The sequence below is a fragment of the Eumetopias jubatus genome, unplaced genomic scaffold (assembly GCF_037043125.1).
Source record: "Eumetopias jubatus isolate StellerSeaLion01/CBP00866 unplaced genomic scaffold, mEumJub1_p1.0 scaffold_8, whole genome shotgun sequence".
Classification (NCBI taxonomy): Eukaryota; Metazoa; Chordata; class Mammalia; order Carnivora; family Otariidae; genus Eumetopias; species Eumetopias jubatus.
In genome coordinates this window covers 121,384,914-121,397,969 of record NW_028274814.1, presented here as the reverse complement: position 1 = coordinate 121,397,969, position 13,056 = coordinate 121,384,914, and positions in this window count along the sequence as shown.

Here is a 13,056-nt window from a genome sequence, read left to right as displayed (position 1 = left end):
CCACTGGTCGGGCGCTGTTCCCACTCATGGACACAAAAGGTAATGGAAGCAGCAGCCAGAACAAACCTGATCATGAACAAACATGAGGAGACCCTAAGGCACTTCTGAAATACTTGGACTTTGACAGAAAAGCTAAAAGGACCTGAGGAATAAACCAGTGAAAGTTGAGTTGTTACTGTTAATGAGACCTCATTCATACTCACAAGCTAGTTGCAGACTAGGGAAATTCAACATTCAATACGTGTACATGAATTATACAGGCAATATATTCACTGTGTATATATTAATATATCAATTATATATAATAATTGTATATACATGTCTGCATGTTGTATAATAAATGGGTTGAAAAGCCTCCCCCAAATTCAGACAACTACTATTCTAGATAGAATTCCTCCTCTGGAATAGGAAATTCCACAGTTTCCCATAATAATAATTTCCAGGAACCCACAATGTACAGAGTCAGGAATTTTTCCTAATATTCAATCCAAATGTATACTCTGTGATATAAGATCCATATCCTTTGGTCTTTAAAAAAAAAATAGGAGATTTTGGTATTTTGACTCTTCCTTTGGGTTTCCTTTTGTGCTAACTTTTTCTAACATTTGTCTTTTTTAATCTTTAGTCATGTTCATCAAGCTTCCTCATACTTCCATACCATATGATAGCTCTGTAATATTTTCCAGGTAAACTCATCTTCATTTTGGATTCTTATATTTCCCTTTATATGTTCATATAAACTTGGTACCTTTAGTTTAAGTGCCTGGCACATAATAGGCCCTCAAGAAATGTTGGCACAATTAAATAATCTGTATTAATTGTTTTTCTGCTTAGTTCTGCCCAATTCCCTGCCATTTGGCATGCTCTTCCTAGAAGTGGCACAAGATAAGGATATGATTCTCCTATTAGCACATAATTTATCAATCTCTCACCCAAAGCCCAATTCCTCTAATTCTATAGCATTTGGGTTATTACCCCTGGCTGAAGATCTATTATGTGGGTGCCCCTGATTAGCTAACAAGAAAGCCTTCCAGAATCCAGAATCCATGGCAGAGTCTGCTCAAACCAAGTTTGATGGATTTATGATTCCTGAAGGGGCTTAAAGAAAAGGAAAGTCTTTAATTTTTGAAATGGTAATGTAAGCACATGGTAAGCAAATCAAACAGTACACTGAAAAATAAGTCTTCCTTCCAGCTCTGTTACCCATTTCCCTTACCTAAATACAATTACAATGGCCAGTTCCTTGTGTATCCTTCTGATACTATACCCACTCTTAGCATAAAGGGCCCTTAAACACTGTACGTTAAACCAGGGTTTGGCAACCTATTGCCTTCAGGCCAAAGCTGGCTACCCACCTGTTTTTGTGTAGCCTGAAAGCTAACAATGGTTTTACACTTCAGAATAGTAGAAAAAAATCAAAAGAAGTATACTTCACGACACATGAAAATTACATGAAATTCAAAAGTAAGTGTTGGTAAAGTGTAATTGGCACACAGCCACACCCATTCATTTATGGAATATCTATGGCTTTTCTCCTCCAACAATGGCAGAGGTGGGTAGTTGGAACAAACAATATATGGCCCACAAAGCCAAAAACATTTACTATCTAGCCCTTTGCAGAAGAAGTTTGTTAACCCTGCCTTCAATGAATAACAGAAGAAAAATGTTTAACTAAGTAATATTATAGGCAAACTATGAATAAATGTAATGATTGCCTTGGGAGTGTAAACCCACTAATATACATCTCATAATAGCAGGGTCTTTACCTCTTAGCAGCTGCTTAATGGGATTCGTGAGTTTAGCCTTATTGGGCTTGTCATTTAATGAGCCCTACTATGTCCCAAGTATTTGACAAGTGTTTCCATATACATTATTTCTTTAATTAGGGTTACTTCTATGTCCTCCTTTCTCTGATATTCTTCACTCCCTTGTTGGGGGAAGAACTGGAAGGGAAGACTAATTCCAGGAGACCCCACACCTTAGTTCTGGAGGCTTTTTTTCCCCCTCAAATCCTCCCTTCCATATAAGGAGTCATTTTATAGGTTGAGAATAAGAAACGGGTATTCTCTACACTAGTGGCCTTTGAATAGTTTTGTTCATTTACTCCCTACAAAAAGTTTGAAAAACAGTGTACTCCATCAATACATTTTTGGGTTTATATCTGTAGTTTTTCACTTTAAAAAGTTGCAAAAAAAATTAACTTCCAACATATAAAAATTGACATTTTACATGCTGTTACATTACTCTTAAATCTATTCAATTACTCTTCAATGTACTCTTAAATACCACAGCAACTTAATAGCCTCCCTCATCCTTCAAAGAAATACCAAAAAAAAAAAAAAATGTTCTTTAACCTGTGGAAAAAAATTTTATCATTCCTATTCCTCTGTGAGTTCACATTTCATTCCACTTCACTGCAGAAGTTTACTCTGATATAGAATATTTTATTACTTGAATGTCTGTTATTGATCATCAAATCATACTTTTCTACAACAAAAACATGCACATAAATTTGGATTTTAAGAAACATCTAGTGAGTTTAAGATTTTTAGTGTTTAAATAAAAAACATTCTGGATTGAGTGCATTACTACTTATTATCAGTGTCCATTTCATCAAAACTATACATTGCCCCTTAGGCTTTCTCTACGAATAGCATGGATCATTCTCCTTGGTGTCAAAGAGCACAGCTGGAGAAAGTAGTCCATTGTGGATGAGAGAGCATGAAGATGAGAAGGAAGTCACCACCGTCAGGCATGAGCCACAGCCAGCGATGACTGAGCACATGTACCAGAAGAAGAACACCTCCTTAGAAATAGTTAAAAGGTTCTGTTTAAATACTGAATGTTGAGAACCTGTAGACAGAGAGCCTAAAAATTCTCCAGAGTTAGTAATGAAAGCCCACATCACAGAAAGCCATCATTTCTATTCAGATGAATTCATGTGTGTGTTAATACACAAAGTTTAGAATCAGAGCAAAGAAAGAAAAATATCTGAATTTGCACACAGACTTCCCTACCTTCATGCCTTGTTTTCCTGAAAAGTTGTTAAAATTTATTTTTAAATGAAACTAGCTTTAAAACTAAAAGACCCACTGCAGAAAATTCAGACAATACAAAAAAAGCATTAAAGAATGCCGAATTGCATTCTATAATTTTTTTTCAATTTACACTTCCACCAGCATGGAATAAGGGTGCCTTTCTCACGACACCTTCATTAGCATTACTTTCAACAATCTTCTCTAATTTCATAAGTGACAAATCCTATCTTACTGTATTAAGTTACATTTCTTTGATTACTAGTAGAGTTGAATTTTTTTTACATCTTTATAGTCCATATGTGGTAATTTCTTTCCATTTTCTGTTTATGTCTTCTACCATTTTTCTATGGAAGTGTTAATTTTTTAATTGAATTAGAAGAGTTCTTTGCATATTGAATGTAGTAGAGTTCTGGAATATTTACTACAAACATTTTTATTTTCTTTTAATTATCTTTACCTGAGAAGTTTTTCCATTGTATGTAGTTAAATATATTTGACTTTTTAAAGCTTATTTTTATTGTTTTTTATTTTTAGTGTATGGTACAAGGTGAGTTTTCTCAGAATTGCTTGTTGAATCCTTTTCCCATTGATTTATGCTCCTTCTTTTATTGACACTGGATTTAGTTTCCCATTGATCTATATTGTACCAATATCATCCTTCCCTATTATTGTTCATTCTTTTTCAGTATTTCCTAACATATTCTCATCTTTTTATTCTCTGTAGTAAATCATCACATCTTGTGTCACATTCTTCTTTTTAAAAAAAGTTTCTTAAAAAAAATTCTTTAGGAGTTTGAGATGTACCAAACCTATATACTTAGGTGGGAAGATTTACATCTTTATAATATGCAATTTTGCCTTTCGTAGGCAAGTTCTGTCTCCTTGCACACTCAGATGTGCTCTTAGAGCTCTCAGTTCGATAGATTTTTTTCCCACGTATGCCAGAACTTCTCCATGACACTCCTCCATCATTTATCTTTCTCCTCCTCGTGTGGGAATTAATGATTTCACTACATCTGTCATCTTCCCCACTATAGCACCAGATTGTAAATTTGAAGAAGACAGGAATCATAATTATTTATGATTAAATATCATATATTTCTTTTGAATCCCCCTATCACACCTGGCAGTGCTACACATACACAGAAACAACAGCTGTGGTGTAGTAGAAATGTCATGGGGGATGGGACATGAGAAGATTAAGATAGAGAACTGTGCTGACCTTTCATAGCTTCATGTATGACCTAGGACTAGTCACTTAACACTCCGGTCCCCGTACTACATAAGTCTTTACGCATATGAATAGGTGACATGGACAAAAATGCTCACTGCATTGTTTCCAATAGTAAAAAATTGGAAACAGTATAAATGCCCATCAACAAGACAATGGATATAATAAAGAAATAGTATATGCATAATGCTGTAAGTATATTCATAAGTGTTATGCAGTACTTAAAGTGAATGAACTAGGACTATATGTATTCATATGGATAAAATTAAAAACATCACACCGAGCAAAAGAATCGGGTTGCAGACAAATACAAGCAGTTTGATAAAATGTATGTAAGTTTAAAAATATACAAACAATGCTACATATTACCATTGATGCTGTAATGTAGGAGTCAGTAAACTCCGATTCATGAGCCAAATCCAGCCTGCCAAAGACCAAATTTGCCCTTTTGCTTACATATCTATGGCTGTCTTCACACAACAATAGCAGAGTTCAGCAGTTTCAACACAGTTCACATGGTCTGCAAAGCCTAAAATATTCACTATCTGGTCTTTATAGAAAACACTATGATCCCTGCTCTAACCTATAGAGACATGTATGGAAGTGTTGGACCCACAGTCAGAATAGTGCTGCAGAAGGACTGGGTGTGTACATAGGGAATTTCCATAGCATCTGTAATGCTCTCCTTCTTAAGCTGGAGGGTAAATACAAGGAGGTTGATGATATTATTCAATTTCTTTGCATGTGGGAAGTATTTCATGATGAAAAAGTTTGAAAGAAATTATATATGTAAAAATCTTCCTCATCTGTAAAGTTATGCAAGTTCCTATAGGATTTTGTTCTTCTTACACATTCTTAAGGCTCTGAGGAGAAAGTATTCCTTTCTTAAAAAAAAAGATTTTATTTATTTGACAGAGAGACAGAGAGAGCACGAGCAGGGTTTGGGGGTAGAGGGAGAAGCAAGCTCCACACGGAGCAGGGAGACCGACTCGGGGCTGGATCCCAGGACTCTGGAACCATGACCTGAGCTGAAGGCAGATGCTTAACTGACTGAGGCACCCTGAAAGTATTCCTTTCCATAAAATATTTGGGAACTCTAACTGTGGCCAATGAGGCACTACTAGAAATATTGAACGGCACAGTGAGATCTATGTTCAAGAGTACTCTAGTGAAAAGGTGGGATGGGGAGAGTAAACAGTGAAAGGCGGAAATTCGTGGCTGAAGTGAGGGGATCTCATGCTTCACTTGATGGTGTCGGGAGAGATGGAAAAGAGGAGACCTGAATACAGCAAACATAAAGGAAGGGGGGAGAAAGAAGCCTGATGATTCAAAGTTTAAGCCCTGGGTATTGGTGGAAGCAGGAACAAAATGTTTATTTTACTTTATGTTTATTTGTATGATGCTGTAAGCTAAGTCTTAACTTAACGACCCAGGAATAGTTTCAGAAATGGTACACACTGTTTGTTTTTAACGTGATAAGACACATAGTGACTGGTAACTTAGACTCCCACTTTCTGGTTATCAATTTTTACTTGTTTAGATACTGTTTGTCACCGGAAGTGTATGGAGTTCCTCTGATGTAGCATAAACCGTTTGCAAATAGAGACCTTGGAAAGACCCCATTCCAATTAAAGAGCTTTGACTCTGACTTAGAAAAATCTCAGTTCTCAGAAGATGAAGATAAAAACCAGTTACACGTGCTGGTTCTCTATAAACTCTTCACACCCAAGGACACCATCCTTGGTGACAGTTTTCTCAGATGAACCCAGTTGTTGATGGCAAAGTTAAATATGTAAATCATTCTTAAAGATCAGGAAAAATGTAGACTTTTTCTAGCTGTCATTATTTCATGCCCAGGGGAAGCTCTGGATTTAGCCCAAAGTCTGGAAGAATGTTCATAAGAAAAAGAGAAAAGAACTCTTAAAAAAAAAAGATTTGGTCTCCCCAGAAGCACTAAAACTGGAGTAATTCTTTTCAGGGCAAAAATACAAATTTAACGTACATAGATTCTTCCCAAAGTCCAGAGAGATGCATAAGACAATGTTTGGCCAGTACCAACCACACGTCAGGCAGGATGACCACGAGCCAGTATGGTCATCGTGACCACATTACTCTGAGAGTGGTGCCCTATAGGAACCAGACAGTATTTATTACTATCACAGTAACTAGTACATATTTTGGGAGATATAGATTAAAATAATACCTACCATTTTATGAGTACTTACTATGTGACAGCATCCATGCTATGTTATCTCATTTAATCTGTAATAAGCCAAGTAAGTGTTAACATACACACTTTATAGATGAGAAAACTGAGGTTCAAAGAGACTCAGCAAACTTCTTAAGGTCACACTTCTCAAGGACACATTGACCTTCTCACCTAGTGAGAAGCAGAACAGGGATGTAAACCCACATCTAACTCTAAATTCATGCTCGCTTGTGCAGCTCTGCCACCAAGACGGTCACTAACCACTTACCAATCCCTAGTGAGGGTGAATTGGCAGTTCTGCAAGGTCACCTTTGCCTAAGGCAGTCAATGTGTTCATATGCACAAATTAATTAAACCTGTACAGGGTTTGCCTGTTATATTATTTTGTTTCTTCTTTCGTGTTTCTCAAGTCTCCATTTAAAAGTATATTACATTCAAGCATTGTGAACCAAAAATACTTAAGCCAACCAGACCTCTACAGCTCTTTGAGTTTCTGTGCATGGGAGATTACACAATGGGGCCTAAAGAGTGGCTAAGCTTTATTTCCAACTGGATATAAAAGTTGAGGCCCCTAGGGCCATGAACCTGACAGTGAGTACTCCTTTTATTCTACACCTGGTCTCTTGCTTGTCTTGCTCAAGCCCCACCCAGGCTTCTCAACCACCTTGACTAGTGCTAACCTCCAGGAGGTTTTCATACCACTGGGTACCTCTTCTTGTCACAGTCTTAATTCTATCTTTGTGTTTGTGGTGATTGGTTGTATATCTCCCCCACTGGACCATCAGTTCCAGGAGAGCTCACACTGGATCTCCAGTGCCTAGCAGACTGCCAGGCACATATTAGATACACAATAAATTCTTGTTGATTGAATGAATTGAAGGATGGATGAATAAACTAACTAAACACACAAATGAATAAATGAATGGTATACCTTCACAGAGAACCACCTTTAGAATCAGTCTTGTTTGGGCCACAGGATCGTTAGTGAATAGAAATGTACAAGAACACACATAAACACTGAAGAAGGGTTTTTTTGATCACATACAAAACCTGATAACTAAGGCTGTTTTCCCACAATGGAGCCCTAATTACTAAACTGTATCCATTCCTGTTGGAAATCTCTTAACCATTTTATACATGAATTGACCACCTCAGGAAATAGTTTTAATAACCCTCCCAAATCTCCTTTTGTTAATTTCTCTTCCCCTAGAATTACCAGAAATAGTTTTTTGTCTTCTTAATGTTTACTCTTCACAGTGAGGAAATCTGTCTCTTTTTCTACAATCTGCTATAGTCAGAATGGTCAAAAATTTATTTATGCTTTTTCTATTACCGACCTATCATCTTTTTTCCCAACAAATTCATTGGTTCTCCTGAAATCTTATGATTATTATTTACGTAAATTATTTGTTATTTGCAAAAGTAGGCACCATACTTTATTCCACTCTACACACCCTTTTGCAGTATGAGCTTGCCACTACCCATCAACAGATGAAGTCTATTCCCCAGCCCTTGAACTTGAGGTGGTCTGGTAACTTCCTTGACAAGTAGAATGGTAGATGCTATGAGACATGTGAGTCAGGCCTTAAGAAGCCTTGGACCTTCTTTTCCTCATCTAGGAATGTTGCCGTGAGACTGACACACTCTGTGTAGATGCCCCCAAATACAAAACCTCTTGGACAGAGAAGTCCAACTATCTCAAATGTCCCAGCTGACGGCCACATCAAGACTTCATACCTATTAGTAAGGCTATCTTGGACCTTCCATTCCAGTTGATCTTCTATCTGAATAAGCCACATGAATGAGTCCATGCAAAAGTAGTAGACGGACTACTCAGCTGACTCATAGAAATATGAGAATTATGAGTAATTATGAGAACTAATTATGAGTAATTAATCATTACTCTTTTAAATCACTATGCTTTGGGGTAGTTATTACAAAGAAAAAAAATAGTGGATATAGAAAGTAGTACCTGGAAGAGGGAGAAATTTTTTTAAAAAGAAAGGCTAAAACATATGGCCAAATGGTTTTGGGATTGGGAATTGGGCAGAGCCTGGAAGGGCAGTAAGGAGACTGCTCTGGAAATTGGAAGAATGGTGAAGAAATTACTATAGGAAGCTGGGATGGTCATATTTTGTAATCATGAAACAACTGGCAACACTGTCACCTGTGGTAACTCAGAAGATGGAGAGTTTCCTAGCGAACTTGTGGACTTGATTAAGGAGATTTCCAAGAAGTATAATGAGTGTGTCACTTGGTGTATTTAGCTGCACATGATAAGCTCCATAAAGAAAGAAATGAATTAAGGAAGGCACTGTTCATTTTGCAAGCAGAATTTAAAGTAAATATGAAGGGTTCAAGACATGCTAAGTTGAAAAGTAGGACTGTTTTGGGCATTTTTGGTCTCTCCAACTAGCAGAAGATTCTCAATGAATGAAATGGCCCCAGGGTAGATATCACATCATGAGTGTGGCTATAAGCTCCTTTGTTAAGAGCCCAAAAAACTTAAGGATGTGCCTAGTAGACATTTGCATCTAGGTAAAAGGTCTTCTCAGAATGTCAGGGGCATTATCCCATAGCATTATTCCACAATAACTTGATATGTCCAAAGCAGAAAGGAGTCTGTCTCAAAAAATTATGGAGGTAGGTTTTCCAGCACAGTCCTAAAAAGGCTCATAATAAATCCAGAAAGTGTTACGCAAATTGCTCTAGTAAGACCAATGCCATCTTGAGCCAAAAGCTGACTTTGCAATTTTTCCCATTATGCAGTGAAATCTATTTCCCCACCTCTTTAATGAGTTGTTATTAATATGACTTTCTTTGACCAACAGACTTGTTCTACTTCTGAGGCTAAGCCTCAAGAGACCTGTAGCTTCTGTTTTCACCCTCTTGGAATGATGTCCTGAGACCATCATGCCATAAAGAGACCAGGAATGAAATACTCCAGGCAAAAGAGACTTAGCCATTCCAAGCATCCCAATCAATGGCAACATCAAGGACCCTGTATTGGGAGTAAGACCTAGCTGGTCCTCCAGTTGAAATCAGTTGCATTATTGAGCCCAGGAAAAAGCAGAAGAACCACCTAGCCAGCCCACAGAATTATAAGAAATGATAAATCAGAGTGGCTCAGTCAGTTAAGCATCTGCCTTCGGCTCAGGTCATGATCCCAGGGTCCTGGGATCGAGTCTCACATTGGGCTCCTTGCTCAGCAGAGAGCCTGTTTCCTCCTCTCCCTCTGCCTGTCGCTCCCCCTGCTTGTGCTCACTCTCTCTCTCTCTCTCTCTCTGACAAATAAATAAATAAAATCTTTAAAAATAAGAAATGATAAATCATTATCTTTTTAAGCCATTAAGTTTTGGGGGTAGCTTGTTACATAGTATTAGACAGTTGGTTATCATCCCCCAAATGAACAATATGGCATGTTGGCTATCGTCTTACTAACATCTAAAGAAAGTATTTTCTTTAAAGTAATAGGTTTACTCTTTAAAAATGGCATCTCAATGTCAATTTCCAATGTCAATGCCAAGTGAATTCATTTACTCCCTTATTTATTCAGTCGGTATACATTTATTGACTCTATGTCAGGCACCAGACATACAAAGACCAAAAAAAGTCATGATCCTTCAAGAAGCTCAGTGGAAATATCCAGCAAGGAAAACCCAATTCAAATAGTCTAGGGGTTGTTATGAGAGAGGTAAGCACAAGTCCCTTCAGGAGCATAAGCAAGGACATTCATTCAACATTCATTAATTCCCCACTATGTACCAGGCTTTGATCTAGATCTTGGAAATAGAATGATAGATGAGACAGGAAAAAAAAAAATCACCTGTGTCTTCAGAGGCTTACATTCTAGGGCAAGAGATGGATAATTTGCAAATAAACAAAAAGTGAGAATTCCACTGGTGATAATAAGAACATAAAGGGGACAAGGGATAGAGTGATGCCCCTGGACACTATTTTGGACAGAGTGAACCAGGAAGAGCTCTCTGAAGAGACATTTGAGCTGAGAAGTGGAGGATAAGGAGTAAGCTATGCAAGAGGGAAATAAGACCAAAGGCAGAATGGTCAGCAAGTGCTAAGAGCCTGGGCGTGGAATACAGGAGGAACAGCAAAAGCCCAACAAGGCTGGCGATGGGTGAGCAAAGGGACAGTATAGGAGATGGGGTCTGAGAGAAGACAACTTTCATATGGCCTTGTTGACTTCGGTAAAGAGCTTTGCTTCTATTCTAAGTGGGAATCACCGGTGGGTGTCAAGCATACGTGTGACTAGGAAATCTTTCTGAGGGTGGAGGGCTGCCTCTTGAATTTAAACTTGAATCGGCATTAGACTAGGCGGAGGGCATGCAGTGGGGATGGCTATAGGAAGGGAAATCGCATGCTGTGTTCTGAGCAGTCATACATCTTTTATGCCATAACCGGTGGATTCAGTGGGAACCAGTGGGGGAAGGATGACCTATTCAAAAAATAGTGTCCAGAAAATTGACTATTCTTTTGAGGAGAAAAAAATTAAAGATGTTTATCTTGCATCATCCCCAAAAATAAGTCTCAGGCAGATTAAAGATTTTAAAAATTATAAAATTATTGGGAGAAAATATAGGAAAACACATTCATGACCTTTGTGAATGAAAGGGTTAAGAAGAATTTCTTAAACAAGAAATAAATAGGAAAAGAATAAATTTGACTATATTAAAATCAAAAAGAAATCAAGACACCATAAACAGAGCTAAATATATGAAACTGGGAGAAAATGTTTACAACATAAATAGTAGCCAAAAATTTGTACAAACACTACATAAATAACTCCTATAAATAAAAACAGAAAGGATAAACAATCCAGGAAAGAAACTGGCAAAGGATATAAAGAGAAAAATTCACTGAAAGGAAAATAAAAGTGGCCAGTAAACATATAAAACATCTGAAGCTAATCAGAAAAATGCAAATTAATATAACTAGATACCATTTCCACCTATCAGATTATCAAAAGTTTTTTGCATGATAATATGTATTCTCAGAGACTGCTAGTGGGGGCATGGTTTTTCATCTTTCTGAAGGGCCCTTGAGCAATGTGTATCAAAATAAAACTCAATTCTAACTCTTAAATATCATCCCTGGATAAACCTTGGCACATGTGCACAGGATGTTCACTGCAGCATTGATTCTGTTCAGAGCAGGAAGTAAAATCTCAAAGTTTTATTAGGATTTTATCTAGAAAAATAAAAATTATTCAATATTTATATTATAGTCACACATATTAATTTTAATCAAATCACCAGAACTCTGTTGTAATACTTAGACCTAACAAAGAAAAAAGGTATTACTTTTTCCGTGCAGTATTTCACTTCACAATCAAGTTGTGTTAGATTAGCATTGTACTGACACAAACTTACAGAGAGGAGAGACAGGAAGAATAGCAGACACTGCTTTATTATCAAAATTGGAAAGCGGCAAACTGAGGGAAAACATAACGCCTTGTGGAGGGCACGGAGGTGAGGGAATTACAGAGTGGGATGAGAGAAGAGCAAGGTGGGCAGATATTTTTACATAAGTACAACTTTTGCTTCCCCGTGCAGCTAGGTAACTAAGGGCATGTGTATAGTGATACCTTGTAGACACAACTCCACTGGCAGTAAATAATACCGCAGTAAGAAATACCTGGGAAGGGGCACCTGGGTGGCTCAGTCGGTTAAGCATCTGCCTTCAGCTCGGGTCCTGATCGCAGGGTCCTGGGATCCAGCCCCACATCAGGCTCCCTGCTCAGGGGGAAGCCTGCTTCTTCCTCTCCCTCTGTTCCCCCTGCTTGTGTTCTCTATCAAATAAATAAATAAAATCTTAAAAAAAAAAAAAAAACCTGGGAAGATGAAAATTGTTCCTATTTCTCTTAGCCCTTCACGATCTTTGTTGCTAGGATGAAAGAGGAAAAATGAGACTTTTAGCAAAACGAAAGGGGAAATTCTCCCTATCAAGAAAAGAACACATACCTTCATGCTTTTCTTCATCCACCCACCTAAGGACAATGCGAGCCTTTTCATATCTGTCACCTGGTGATGTGTATTCTCCTGGCTTTCATAACCTGTAGACTCTGGGAACCAGAACAGTGCTGAGCTCTTCTTGGACATCCCTAATCATAGCACCATGGTGGGTTCATGGAGTCTTTCATTAAAATGCTCATAAATGAAGTCTCCAACCATTAGTTTCCAGACTAATCTCTGGGTTAAAGCAAATAGTGTTGAAAGTTTCCACTTCCCCCTGCTCATGGCGCAGTCACCAGAAAACACCCTACAAAGCTTTAGGACTCTTCACAACTGTGCTAGGGCTTAACACATCATCCCTGGCAGCTGAAATGTTTGCAGGCTGCTCTACCTGCTCTCCCATTAGTCCAGATTTCAAGTTTTCCGAGCTTCCAACAATGTCAGGGCAGCAAGGAAAGGACTTTAGAGTCAGAAAGACCTGCCCTCATGTTCAGTACCTGCTACTTCCTAACTGTGTGATCGTGGATAGATTTGTCCTCTTTGAGGGGGCACCTGATTGGCTCAGTAGGTAGAACATGTGACTTTTGATCTCAGGTTTGTGAGTCCTAG